Source organism: Aedes aegypti, chromosome 2 (assembly GCF_002204515.2).
Source record: "Aedes aegypti strain LVP_AGWG chromosome 2, AaegL5.0 Primary Assembly, whole genome shotgun sequence".
Lineage (NCBI taxonomy): Eukaryota > Metazoa > Arthropoda > Insecta > Diptera > Culicidae > Aedes > Aedes aegypti.
In genome coordinates, this window is record NC_035108.1 from 418,318,583 (window position 1) to 418,332,463 (window position 13,881).

Genomic DNA, 13,881 nt, shown 5'->3' on the forward strand with positions numbered 1-13,881 from the left:
TTGCTTTTTATAAAGAAACTATCCAAGCGGGAGGTCTATGACGCGACGTTGGCTACTGCTCTGCCGTTTACCTTGAGTATATTTAAATTAATCAACTACTGTTTTGTGCCGGTGCCAGAGCTCAGTCTTGCCGGATTTCAAGTTTGCTTCTGTTGCAGCGCGCAAGCCGAGTTTTAATTGTCTCGTGGGAAGAATCACGACAGCTGAACTATCGCAACCGGCGAATCTCTCGTTGAGGAAGTTTTATGATCTGCCTGACACTTCATGTGTGGGGTAGTTCATCAACACGTCGTTTATTTCTTGTTAGAGGACATGTAACTTTTATTACAGTTTTTTGATCCATTTTCAATAACGCATATGAGTTGGTTTTGGTGTGAACATCCTTGCTCCTTGCTCAGTTTTGACACGTTTCCCGGTTTTAACCAGGTCATCAATTTATCACCTACAGGTACAAAGTTCGCCCATCACTGTCAATTGGGCTCTCGGGGTAAAAATCCATATCTGTCCGGTTTCTGTCCCGAACTGAACTTCATAATCGTATATCATTTGGAGCAATCAATTAAGCCATAATGATTAATGGACTTGTTCGGTTGCTGAATAAATTGTAAGGATCAGAGTCCCCATCGCTGTCACCGCCTCACGATGCTTGCGTGAGAGACCCTGCCAACTTGAACCGGGTTTGCATAACCTGTTGGCACCCCAATCGATATATTTAAATTGCCATTAAAAGCGATAAGAGAGCAGGTAGGTTCGGAACCCTGTGTGACACTGAGCTGGTTGAAAAAGTTTCGCGCATCGGCCATGACGACGTGTATCGATGGTAGCAAACTTTTCCACTCAACGATGAAATGAAGCACCACGGTGTTTCCCAGACCGTTTTTATAAGAAATCCTTAACTGAGTGGTTAGAGTCCGCTGCTATGGTTCAGGTTCGATTCCCTGTCGGTCCAGGATCTTGACTCTCTTGGACATAAAGCATCATCGTACTTGCCACACGATATACAAAAAAATGCGAAAATGGCAGCTCACATCTAATAACTGAAGATGTGTTGATTGAACACTTAGCTGAGAAGCAGGCACTGTCCCTGTGAGGACGTAATGCCATGAAGAAGAACATGTAACTTAGCCATAGAAAACGTATGGTTAGCCGTGATTCGATGAAGATTTTTTCCGATAATAACGGTCTGTGGAGCACCGGGAGCGCCCCTTCGATAGCACAGCACCCGGGCATCGACAAAATGTCGTGGAAAAAGTTTAACTTCGACTGCCACCAGATTATCTCGTTCGTCTCATTAAAAGACCGTTTTCAAGAGGAATAAAATGAAGTTTTGTTGCTTGGGATGGAAACGGGGGCGACCGCGTTTGCTTCTTTGCAATAATGAGGCAATGGGGTGTAGGAGGTGGTGGCCTGCAGAGGGCCATAAAATGTGCCATTTTCTGCAACTGGTTTTTCGCACCGGCACGAAAAATTTCTGCACGTTGATGCCGCGGTAAGCTAATGAGCTTTTCGGAGGCAAAGAGTTTTGAAAAGTGACGACTATAAAGTAGAAGCTTCGTGTCAATTAATGGCCGAGGAAGTGCTTATGCTGGATAAGCTTTTACGTGGAATTTTGAATAGACTTTCAAATTTTATGGGTTACCGAATTCATTGATTATCTTGATACATTACTCGTTGTTAACATCGTGTTCAAAATGTCCATTTGGAGTTTGATGCTCCCAAATGAAACGTTCATGTTGACCGTGTAAATTTAATTTTACGACGATGATTTCCATGGGAAATTTTTCCGCGTCAGCTTCTTATTTTTCGTTATCCGTGTGGCCATAAAAAGCTTTATCATAACTTGACGTAGCGACAGCGTACGCATTTGTTGTTTCACTATCATAAGTTACAGTGATGATTCGAACAAAGCGAAGACAGAACTAAGATGCTAGCACAGAAGAGTTTATAACTGCAACGTTTGAAACTGATGTTTTTGGTTATTATTCGGAGTTACAACATAACGTAAAAAAAAGCTAAATAACGTACCCCAAGCGTGGGAACAAGGGGGGCGAAGAACAAAACAAAACAATTTACCATTTACGTGACCCTAACAGAAAGTAACATTGTTTGATCAATTTACATGATTCTTATCTTCAAGTAATATCGAAGGGTGGCTTCACAACTTCTACTTAAAATCTCTTGGAAATTAGTCAAATAATATTGTGAGATTTGTTCATACACACATTTGTTTATCGACAAATTCACAATTACGAAATATGTTCCTGGTAAACTAAACAACATATCTTAACCTTTCAAAAGTTAAAAATTTTAACTTAATTCCTCCAAAAAAACATTGATTCTGTGATAGCCTATACTGAGATATTTCGCTGAAAGTTGTACTGAAAATTCCCCTGTGAATTCATTCAAATAGTTTCCAAAAAAATAGCGAAGTGCATCAAAAGTCCTTCAGAAATATTCAAAACATACGTCACAAAGTACGCCAACATTTTTTTCCTGTAAATTCCCGCTTTATACAAGAATTACCTACGAAAGTGTATTTGAAATGTCTCTTGCCTCCGAATCTTCACTTTTGATTCCAAAATTAGCGGTAAAGATATCTGTGGAGAACGATATTCATTAAAAGGTTAGTAAGGATCTTACTTAAAACATTTATTTATAAATAGTTGTGTCAATTATTGGCAGAATCCATATCCTGCAATTTCAAAGTGGAATCCATAGAAGCTTTTTGAGAGAACTATCAGGAATCCAGAAGTAAAGGAAGGAATCCTGTAACCATTCACCTATGAATAATCACTTATCCTTTGTCATTCAATTGTCCATCTGTTATTTCCATCTGCTTCACCAGTTTGTTGTTTTTTGTTTCCTTCGCATGGCACTTGCTAGAACTTCATACAGAAATCATTTCACACTCCAAAGAGCAATAAAGAATTCAGAAAAGAAGTAAGCATTAGAAATTTTGACAAATTCAATAATTCTTATACGTATGGTACATGATTTCGGTATGTTCATTAGGTATTCTTCAACAAATCCTAGAAGTTATGCCAAAATTCCATTCAGGATTTAAATTCAGTTAAATTTTACATTGCGAATTTTTCATACATGTTCGGCAATACTCTTTAAAAACGCCATGATTTTCATGTTAAACTTCCACAATTCTATCACAACTATTCAAATATGGTCTTCAAAAAAATTTGTTTGGAATTTCTGCAAGTAGGAAAAGAATTCAACGTCGATCTGTCAAATTCCACGGTGAATTCTTAAAATTTCCGGCAAAAAATTTATACATTTTCCGGAATCAAATATGCTAAAATAATCTAACAAGTTTGGAGGTTCTTCAGGAGTAGCTTTTAAGCCAAAAATGAAGAGTGAATAGATTTCTAGATGTTATTTTTTCAAGTATTCCGGAATTAACATTCGGAAAAGTTTAGGAAAGTCGAATTGGGCATCTCAGAGAGCCGAGGGAAATGTAGGGTTGTGAAGGAGAATATAGGGTCGGACTTTGGTTTCAGGTTGGACGATTGTACTGCAGAATCGTTACCCGTTCTGTGGTGCAGTTGGTTAACGCGCCCAGTCTAGCCTATTGGTATAGTCGAGGGATCGAAGCCCACCAGAACGATTCTGTTATTTTTCTCAATTTGTCCAAATTGACTTTTAGACCTACTACCTTCAGGTTTTTTCATTCAAAATAATTTATAAAGTAATTTTTGAAACCTGAAAGATACCTGATGGAATTTTTAGAAATTTAGGAATGAAATGCAAATACTCTAGTAAATATGTTTTCAAGTTTCTTTAAAACTTCCCCCGAAGAATCACTAGTGAATATGAGTAACTGGCACTTAAGGAGAAGACTGCAACCCAGTTAACATTTTGGTTGGTATAACTTTTGTTATACTTCATTCTATATGAATCAATTCAATCGTATAGAATGCATGAAAAGGCTATATACATACCAAAGTGGATGCTTAATGCGTACTTGGTACGACTTTTTCAGACTTTCTGCGATCAGAAATACGATGCCACAAAATTTGGAAATAAACAAAAAGATTCCCAGCAAGCCTCGAACGCCCGAACTCTGTATTAGGAATTGGACACCTTACGACTGTACAATCAAGCGTGACATAACAGATAAGTGATTATTTGCCAATATTAATACATGTTTCATGTACAGCGACACATACTGTGATGTTCTTTGAGGCTCATCGTCAGCAGATACCAAGTTTGGGTGGCAATTTTTGCTCAGTTATTTTGATTTCATACTATGCTTTCTGGATTGATATTTGATCTGTTAGTTTATACAACTTAACACGATTCTATGTTGCACTATTTACGACATGTTTTGTTGTCAACACAGATAAGTTTATGAATCGTATTGGGGATTTATATACAACTTTAGTTGACATTGATAGCGTTTAATTCAGCATCTTGTGCGATTCTGGTTTTTGACGTACGAATATGTGATTTTGGATGCACATTCTTATACGATACGTGGTTCACTGGGATGTGCAAGCTAAAATATGCGTATCTGCCAAAGGTAAGGTAAATTTAAAGTACAAGGTACTCCAATCTACTTTTCGTTTCTCTTTTGAGATTCTGCTCAGAGGATTCGAATACATTAAAAAGAGTTAAAAAGAATCACTAGTGTTGTTTAAAGAAAACAAATCTCCGAAGAATACTTACATGAATCTTTGGAGAATTTTTTTTAAAGAATCTTAGGACGACATCCCAAGGGAAACAATAATATAATTCTGGTAAAAAATCCCTGAACAACTTGGTCGGGAAATTTTTGAGTATTTTCTCAGAAGAGATTTTAAAAGAATAGTTGATCGTTTTCCGCCAGAAACTGATGTTTTTCAAATTTTCTTTTTTATATATGAAGAAATTATAACATATTATATCTGAGATAGTTTTGAAGAATACGGATAGCAACATCAAATTGATTTTTGGAGAGTTTTTATGAATTTACTGTGAAAATAATGCAGATAGATCTGCGAAGAACCTCTTTGAGAAATCATTAAGAACATTTATCCGATGGAATCCTCGATTTAATCACCTGTGAAAATATTGTGGAGTATTAGGAGTAATCCTTAGATTACCGTTTTGATTCCAATTGCCTAGACGCTTCGAATCACGGACACCGATATTAAATTACCCAAAAATTATATATATTGTAATTTTTAATGAATGCAGCGTGTAAAAGACGTCATAATTATAGATCTCAAGCGAAAAAAGTCTGAACTCAGTCAAAAAAAAAAAAACGTTGACATGTGAGTGTTCGGCTTTCGAAGCGTCCATCGAATCGAAGAAGAACGGTAACATTGTTGTGGATTTTTCAAGCAATCCTTGAAGAATTTCCGAGAGACTCACTGAAAATTTTGAATTTTAAGACTTTAGGAAGAACCTCAAAGCAAAAGTTGGTTAACTTGTTGATGAACTCTTTGAAGAATTTGTGGAATGAATCATTGCTTGATGATCTTCAAGACAATATTTTTTAGAATCCTAGAATTTCTTGTACTATTTCTTGGGGAAATCCTTATCAATGCCAGATGATATTTTAAAATAAAAATGGGAATTTATATGTTGTAAGTACTTAGACTTCTTGGAGAAATGTTAAAATAGTTCCTAAAGTGTTCTCTGCTGAAATTAAATTAAAGAGATCAGGAGCCTAAAGAAGCTTCAGGAAAAGTTAGTTGAATAAGAACTGCTAAACCTAGGCATGATTTTCCGTGGGAATCCCAGGAGGAAATAAATAAATACAGGTAAAGGAGTTATTGAAAAAAAAACACTGAAAAAGTATGTAAATAATTCATGAAGGAATCCCCGTAGGAATTCTCAGAGGAATCTGTTACTGCACATGGCCTATACCGATTAATCCTCATAATGCACAACCCTGTTTTTTCCCTGAAAGGGTGTTGACCCGCACCCATAATTGTTTCACCTCAAAATGATGAAATACCTTTTTTCATTAATACCACAATTTAACTTCAATACATCCTTCTATTTCAATACAATTGCTATTTTTTTTGTAAAATTTTATATTTTTCTCGAAAAGTCAAAATCATTAGCTCTTATTTTGTCCAAAAAAATTGAAAATCGGTCAAGAGGTTCAAACAAAAGTTATGATATAAAAATAAATAAAAATTTTGCAAAGTCACGATTTTTTGGTTTTCTGTTTTGGAAAAGGTCACCCTAATCTAAAAATTCAAAAACACTTGTATCCGTATTTCGGATAAGGAACAAATTAGCAAATTTTCTCGAAATTCGGTGACCTACTAGATCGGTTTTTCATGGAATGGCTGTATAAATATGTACAGAACAAAATACGCCTTTTTATATTTTAAGCCTAACGAAACTATTTTCTTGCAAACAAAACTTTATGTTCACCCAGCTATATCTGTATGTGAAATAATGTTTATCATGAAAATGTCTATACCTACTACAGACCTCAAAATATGCGTTTTTATAACTTTATTTAAACTCTAAAACATATTTTTGATTTTAGATCTAGAAAAAAACCTCATAAGTTTTCCTCCCAAAACACCAATTCTTCCCCCTCACTGCACTGAGTGTTGCATGTTGCCTCACATCAGGAATAGAATGAAAAATGTGAATTTTTAAGTCTCGCCTGATCCCAAGACATCAAATTATAATTAAACAATACAGCGTGGTATTCTTTACGTGACAATTAATAGGTGTACTAGATTGTTTTTGATTATCTGAATCATAAATTTTTTATGCATGCAGATTTGAAGTTAAAAAGTATTGCAAGTTACTTCGTTTGACGGACAAATTTATTTCTCTATATATTCTTTATATGATATCAGTAAAAAATTAGATCACAAGGACAAATAAATCATTGAAAAAAGTTTGAAAATAGCGCCTTATTATAATTGCTCATTTTATGGTGTTGTAGAACATCAATTATTTAGATGGGCTAACTTTTTTTTATGATTTATACTAAGGTCCAACATATTCATTTTTATTGGTAAGCAGTATCAAACTTGAATAGAGGACGGGTTCTTCAGCTTTGTTCCTAATGCGGACCAACTCCAGTTCGTTTTATCCAATGTCACCTCCTCGGGTCAATTTCCATACATTTTTAGATCACTGAAAAATAAACGAATTTTGAATATTTTACAACATTCACAAATGCATTACCCATGAACATATTCCCATACTGGAAAAAATATTTCAAGTCGAAGTAACCCTCCAATACCCAAACTTTTATTTTCGATCTAAATATCATTTTCAGTTATCTAAAAACGTTCTAAACACGTTTTGGGCAATGATTTATTTTTATTCACATTTCGGTTTTTATTTGTTTAATTTTGAGCATCCCTATCTTTTTGCATTTTTTCTTGAAGCCTCTTCTAGTTATTCATTTTTAGCAATAATAAAATATCAAGTTTTTATAGTACTTTTGAAAACATTATTTTTTTATTATTTTTTTTTCGGATTTCTTTTATTTCCCGTGTATTTAACGGAAAAACTGGTTTGAAATTATTTTTTTACCACCAAGCTCTTTGTCTGTGATATCTTGATCGTAGAAAAATATAAAAGGATTTTTTATGTTACAGGTTAAATGAACCTCAGACATTTGTAGGTTATATAAGAATAGGTAAAATTTTTCAAACATTTTTCAAAAATTCAAAAAAGTATCAAAAGTCATAAAAAGCTTTTCTTATATGCGTGTTATGAGTCAAGGTTTAAGCCAAAAATAAAATCATTTTGATTTCCGAGCTACGAAAAAATACACAAAATTCCAAAGTGTTCCCCGTCTAAAAGCGGGGTTGGGTATTAGAAAATTAAGAGAGTTATCTAACATCCAATCAATATGGACGTACCCTATATGATGAGTTTTTTTTTCGCTAGCCATTTTTCTCACGGACATTAATTTCTGAACAATATAATCAGCGCTAGAGTGACAATGAAAAACTGTAATTCCTCTTTTATTTCCCCAACCACATAACATCAATCATTGCAATATGACTGCATACTGTATCGATATCCAGCCAGTGATCTAGCCAGTGGTTGTGCTCATGACATTTGTTACGACTATTTTGATGAGTTTTGATGATATTCTATTAAATTTGCATAATTTTATGGGAATTCTTCTATGGAAGCGGTGTCCGTTCAGTAGACTGCTGCTGCTGCTGCTTTTGCTGTCTTCATGTGCTCCACCCAGTTTCAACAGCATCGAACCCAAATCAGGTTTTTGCTCCGCATATCTCAAATCACTTCAAAACGAACGAGCAAGATGTTTCGGAAGAAGTGACAGACCACTTTGTCAGCAGGAGGGACCAACGTTCAACAATATCAGCATCCAGGCCCTAAGAGAGGCAAGTCGCAGCACAACCTAGGTCGCCAAGCAGTCGAACATTATTTATGAAGTCTTATATTTGATTTATAGCGTATTTAAAGCAAAGTGAAAGGCGACTTCTAGCTGATTATTAATTCATGGGATTTTCGCTGCTGTCCCTTGTTCCACTGAGCCGCGTTCCAATTCGTGAAAAGTGCGGATCGAATCGAGCGAAACAGCTTTCCGTAATAACCCACAAAAAGCATCTCTCTAGGAGCAGTTAAATTTCGTAATTGTACTTCATGAGGAGGCTCCGCCGATACTACGAAGGAAATAAAGTGTGTGATAAACATTCAATTGCAGTTACTTAAAAGCACCCAGGAAGCTGGCCGCACTCGTAACGATTTCCGAGAACAAGTGGACTGACGTTTTTTATGAGCTGGAATAATAAAAGATGCTGGACTAGAACGAGAATGATTTATGATTCCGTATCACGGCGAAGGCATTGATTGATGGTATCGATATGGGATGCGATCCGTTCCATGCGGCAGAGTGGAGGATTCCGGGATGGGGTAATGTGTTTCAGGACGAATCTGCATCGAGTGGATGAAAGATGTCATTTCATCGATTTTGATAAGCTTAGTTTATCTGGGCCTCAAGGTTAAGGGCTTACAATAAATCGACTTGATGTAGGACCTGAAGTTGGTAGCTTCAAAAGTTTACTTTCCTACACACATTGTGACATTCAAACGTGATTCATTTAATAAATTTCAGACTTTTGAGATAAAAATTAAATACCAATCAATATTAAAGCAATTTGTACCTCTCAAACGAAGTGCCCCGATAACGAACAGAAAATTTAAGCGTAGGCCCCTATTCGATCCTCCTCTAATCGAAACTTTTACTCGCATGATTGCTGAAGCAAGTTCCTTCTCCTCGGGGAAAAACCCAAAGGGAATAGCATATTTGCCACTGCAGCGAATTTTGCTCGTGATCCACATTTCGAATTGGCTGTCCAGTTCGGCCTTCTCAGAAGCAAGCGCGGGCAACCAAAAGTTTTCTCTGCAAAGGACTTGCCCTTCGGGCCGCACCCTCTTTGCGTTCCTACAGGACGTTTTTTTAAGGGAGCAAAAGTTTTTCTTCCGGATTCGATAGTTGGCGTGCAATTGAAAAAGTTTTCTTTATTTCGGAAACGAACTAATCCGGCCAGCAAATGGGACAGAGCGGCTATCGACATCGCTGAGCTATGGGGCTTGAGCCAAAACAGATAATCCGATTAAGGTAATAAAGTTTAAAGAAGGGAAATTGAGGGAGTAAGGGGATTTCTTGAACGTGACGCGGCTTTAAAATATTCATCCAACAGACGGACGAACTCCGACGGCTATCAGTCACACGGTGGCCCAAAGCTGGCGAAAAGTTTAAAATATAATATTTGTAAATTTCTAGACGGATATTCGCTTCGATTTCTTAAGTATTGAATAACGTTTTTTTTAAGCTTTACATCATTTCATGTAGATTTATATTTGTCATATTATGTTAACTGTGGAGATGTTAACCCTAAGCATAAATTAACCCTTCTAAGTTTTTCATATTCCTTGATATTTTTTATTTTTTTTGTTAGTATCATTCCAAAAATTACATTAATTTGTTATATCTAGATGTTCTGTGTTATTAGACAACACTATCATCCTAATTTAGTGAAACACATTTAAGATTTTATTAAAATTTTATTAACAATATATTTCATTTCATTTGCCGTAGCAGTTCAGTTTTTTGTACAGGTAATTGATAAAAGAGAAAAAAAAACGCTTTATATTTACTCAATCTAACTTAACCTAAATATATAACGCATCAATCGTGGCAATAGAAGATTGTAACGATTTTTGCCTGAAATTATTATTCATCTTGTTTGACATTTGTTCTAATATTCCAACATTGGATATTCTATATAACTCATTGGTACTATACTAGAGAGGAAGCTACAGAATCATTTTCGAAATTTTATTCTGAATTATTTGCAGATCTTTCTTCCTGGTATTACAACAGCTACTCCATATTGGTAAAGCATACAACATGGCTGGCCTGAAAAATTGTTTGAATATCAAAAGCTTGTTCTTAACACAAAGTTTTGATCTTCTATTAATAAGGGGATAGAGACATTTTACACATTTGTTACATTTGGCTTGAATGCCCTCTATGTGATTTTTGTAAGTTAAATTCTCACAGCTAAAATATGTTGTAAATTTAAGTTTATTTTCATGCACACGTTTAGAGCATAAAAATAAACCTAAATTTCAAAAATTTATCAATCGAATTTACTTTAAATTTACATGATCATGTAATATTCAACCATTTTTAGTTAAAATTGAATGTTTATTCATTTAAATTTACATGATGCTGTTACAACACACGAATTTGATTTATTTTTACATTAGACTTCAGTTTACATCACATTGAAAATTAAATATTCTTTTCTCTGCTTATCTAGTATGAGCCCTAGATACCTTACTTCATCTGACCAATTTATTGGAACACCTCTCATCGTGACAACATGTCTACTTGAATGTTTCAAATAAAGAGCTTTTGGTTTATGTGGGAATATCATTAGTTGAGTTTTGGAAGCATAAGGAGAAATCTTCCATTTTTGCAAGTATGAAACTTTGTTGCAATCTACTACAGATGACACGCATTCTTCGTCCTTTGGCGGAGAGGCCTGTGTCACCCGCAAACAAAGATTTTTGACATCCCTGAGGTAACTCAGGTAAGTCAGATGTGAAAATGTTGTATAATATTGTTCCCAAAATACTGCCTTGAGGAGCACCAGCTCTTACAGAAAGTCTTTCAGACCTGCAGTTTCAGAAGTGTACGATTTGACAGATAGGGAAAGCGCACCAGTTATGGCCATAGTGATTCCTTATTTGGCCATATGTGAAATTTTGATAGCTTGAACATTTTAAATTTATTTGAATGTTTTAACATCAAGATATATCTTAAATCTAACAACTACAACATACAAACATTTCCAAAATTTGAAGACATTAAAGTAATTAAGTATGGCGAAATAGGGAACCACGATGTCCATAACTGGTACACCTACCCTAACTTTGAATTATTCTAACAATGTATGTTGGAAAATGATTTTTTTTTATTTTGCGATCGAGCCTGAATGCCAAACACTGTCGAATGCTTTTTCTATGTCTAGTAGAGCAAGACCAGTAGAATAGCCTTCAGATTTGTTGGAACGGGTCAAATTTGTTCATATTTCGCGAATGTTTAGCGATAATGCAATTTCTATACTAAACCATGACCAAATCTGTTTCAACCGGTCTCATTCGAACGAACATGCCTTATTACTTGTTTTGAAGGTGTTTCGAATGATATTTGACATGTTTTTTATTTGTGAATGTCAACAAGTTTAGTGTAATTTGGGGCAAGTATGACCTTAAATAATTTGTTCTTTTACTTTGTCTAAAGCTTATCAAATTCGTCAACTTAATCATGATGCTAGTTTTACTCCCGTGCATAAGCACTGTGTCAAGTCAAATGTAAAGTTATTGCAAAATTAGTTTTAGTTTCTTAAATATCATCCAAAATACCGTATCTTTCAGTACTATAGTACAATACGGCCATCGATTGTATATCAACCTTTGTATGTAAAAGATTGTATATCAAGTTAAGCAGTGTGTAACATACTGTATGTTAGATAAAAGTTTCTTTGACGAAAAAGGTGTAGAAGGCATTACAATATAAAATAGTTGAAAAAAAAAAAATGCTTTGTGAGTATAAAGTTTATATTACATTTTATGAGATTTGCTCCAACTCCTTTTTTTATCAAACATGTGGCACACTTGCCCCAAAAGATTTTTACATTTTACATTTTAACCAAACAGAATTTCTCGTGTGAAATTTAATATTTTTTCGTGTAAATGCCACAACATCTCGCATGTTTCTATAGTTGCTCGACATTCTCCTAATAATTTACCTTACCTTGATGGCTACAGCTACGCTATTACCGGCGTGTTGTAGAGTTCCATCTATGTCGATTTTGGGCGATACTTCTCGTTCTAATTACGAGTCAGAAGAAATTTTCTTTCCCTGTCTGCGCATTTGCGTCGCAGATGACTATCTTGACATCTTGTTTTTGGGCACTCTCCATTGGCCTTATCTAGGATCTCGTAGAACTCATCGTTCATGTCATCGGGCTTATCGTTTGGTGTCGCATACCCAGTGAACCACGTATCGTATAAGAGAATGTGCATTCAAAATCACATACTCGTACGTCAACAATCAGAATCGTACAAGATGCAAGACTAAGCGTTATCAATGTCAACTTAAGATGTATATAAATCTCCAATACGATTCATAAACGACAATCTGTATTGACAGAAAAACATGTCGTAAATAGTGGACACACAAAATCGCGTTAAGTTGTATGAACTGACAGATCATATATCAATCCAGAAAGCATCACATGAAATCGCAATAATTTAGAAAAAATTGCCACTCAAACTTGGTATCAGCTGACGATGGGCCTTAAGAACAACAAAGCGAGTGTCGCTGTACAGAAAACATGCATTAATATTGGCAAAAAATCGGGTGTCTGTTATGTAACCATGTAACCATACAGTCCCGTGTTCTAGGCTTGTTGGAAAACTTTTTCTTTTTTATCCAAATTTTGAGGCATCGTATTTCTGGTCGCAGAAAGTCTGAAAAAGTCGTGCCAAGTACGCATAAAGCCTCCACTTTGGTAGGTATATAGCTTTTTCATGCATTCTATACGATTGAATTGATTCATACAGAATGATGTATAACAAAAGTTATACCAACCAAAATGTTGACTGGGTATATAATAATCAGACTGTAGTTGAAGAACTTGCCCTTCATTCTCAACTCACATATTCGGTTGCTTACCGGTTTCCACCGAATAACTTGCTTCATCTGCTTCCAAATCACTAGGAAGCCAACTCCACGTTCTGCTGTGTCGCCGCCGCTGTAATAGGTGTGGTACTTGAATGAAGTTGGTGATGGGATCCACCGCTCGGTTCTCGGCCAGCGTATTTCCTGGAAAGCTGCCACGTTGATGCCGACATTCCGCAGTTCACGAGCACGCGCAGGTTCATTAAAAGTTCTCACGTTCCAACATCACATTTTCCAATCGTTGTCTTTTATTCATTGTCGGGTCTGTTTCCGTTTGCATTCTTTTGCCCTTCTGCTGACACGATACAGAATAGTCCGTTTGTTCTTAACATGATGACCACGGTCATAGCTATCACAATCATTTACCTGTTGTCAGGGCTTTGGACCTACTTACTTACTTACTTATTTGGCTTTACATCAATTATCTTGATAAAGCCTCGCCAACAATATTTCGCCAATTCCCTCGGTTCATGGCCGCTTCTCTCCATCCTCGACTGTGACCCACGCTCTCCAGGTCCTGGTGTACCTGGTCAATCCACCTAGCTCGCTGCGCCCCACGCCTTCTTGTTCCGACCGGATTCGTGGCGAACACCATTTTTACAGGGTTGTTGTCCGGCATTCTTGCAACATGCCCTGCCCAGCGTATCCTTCCAGCTTTAGCTACCTTC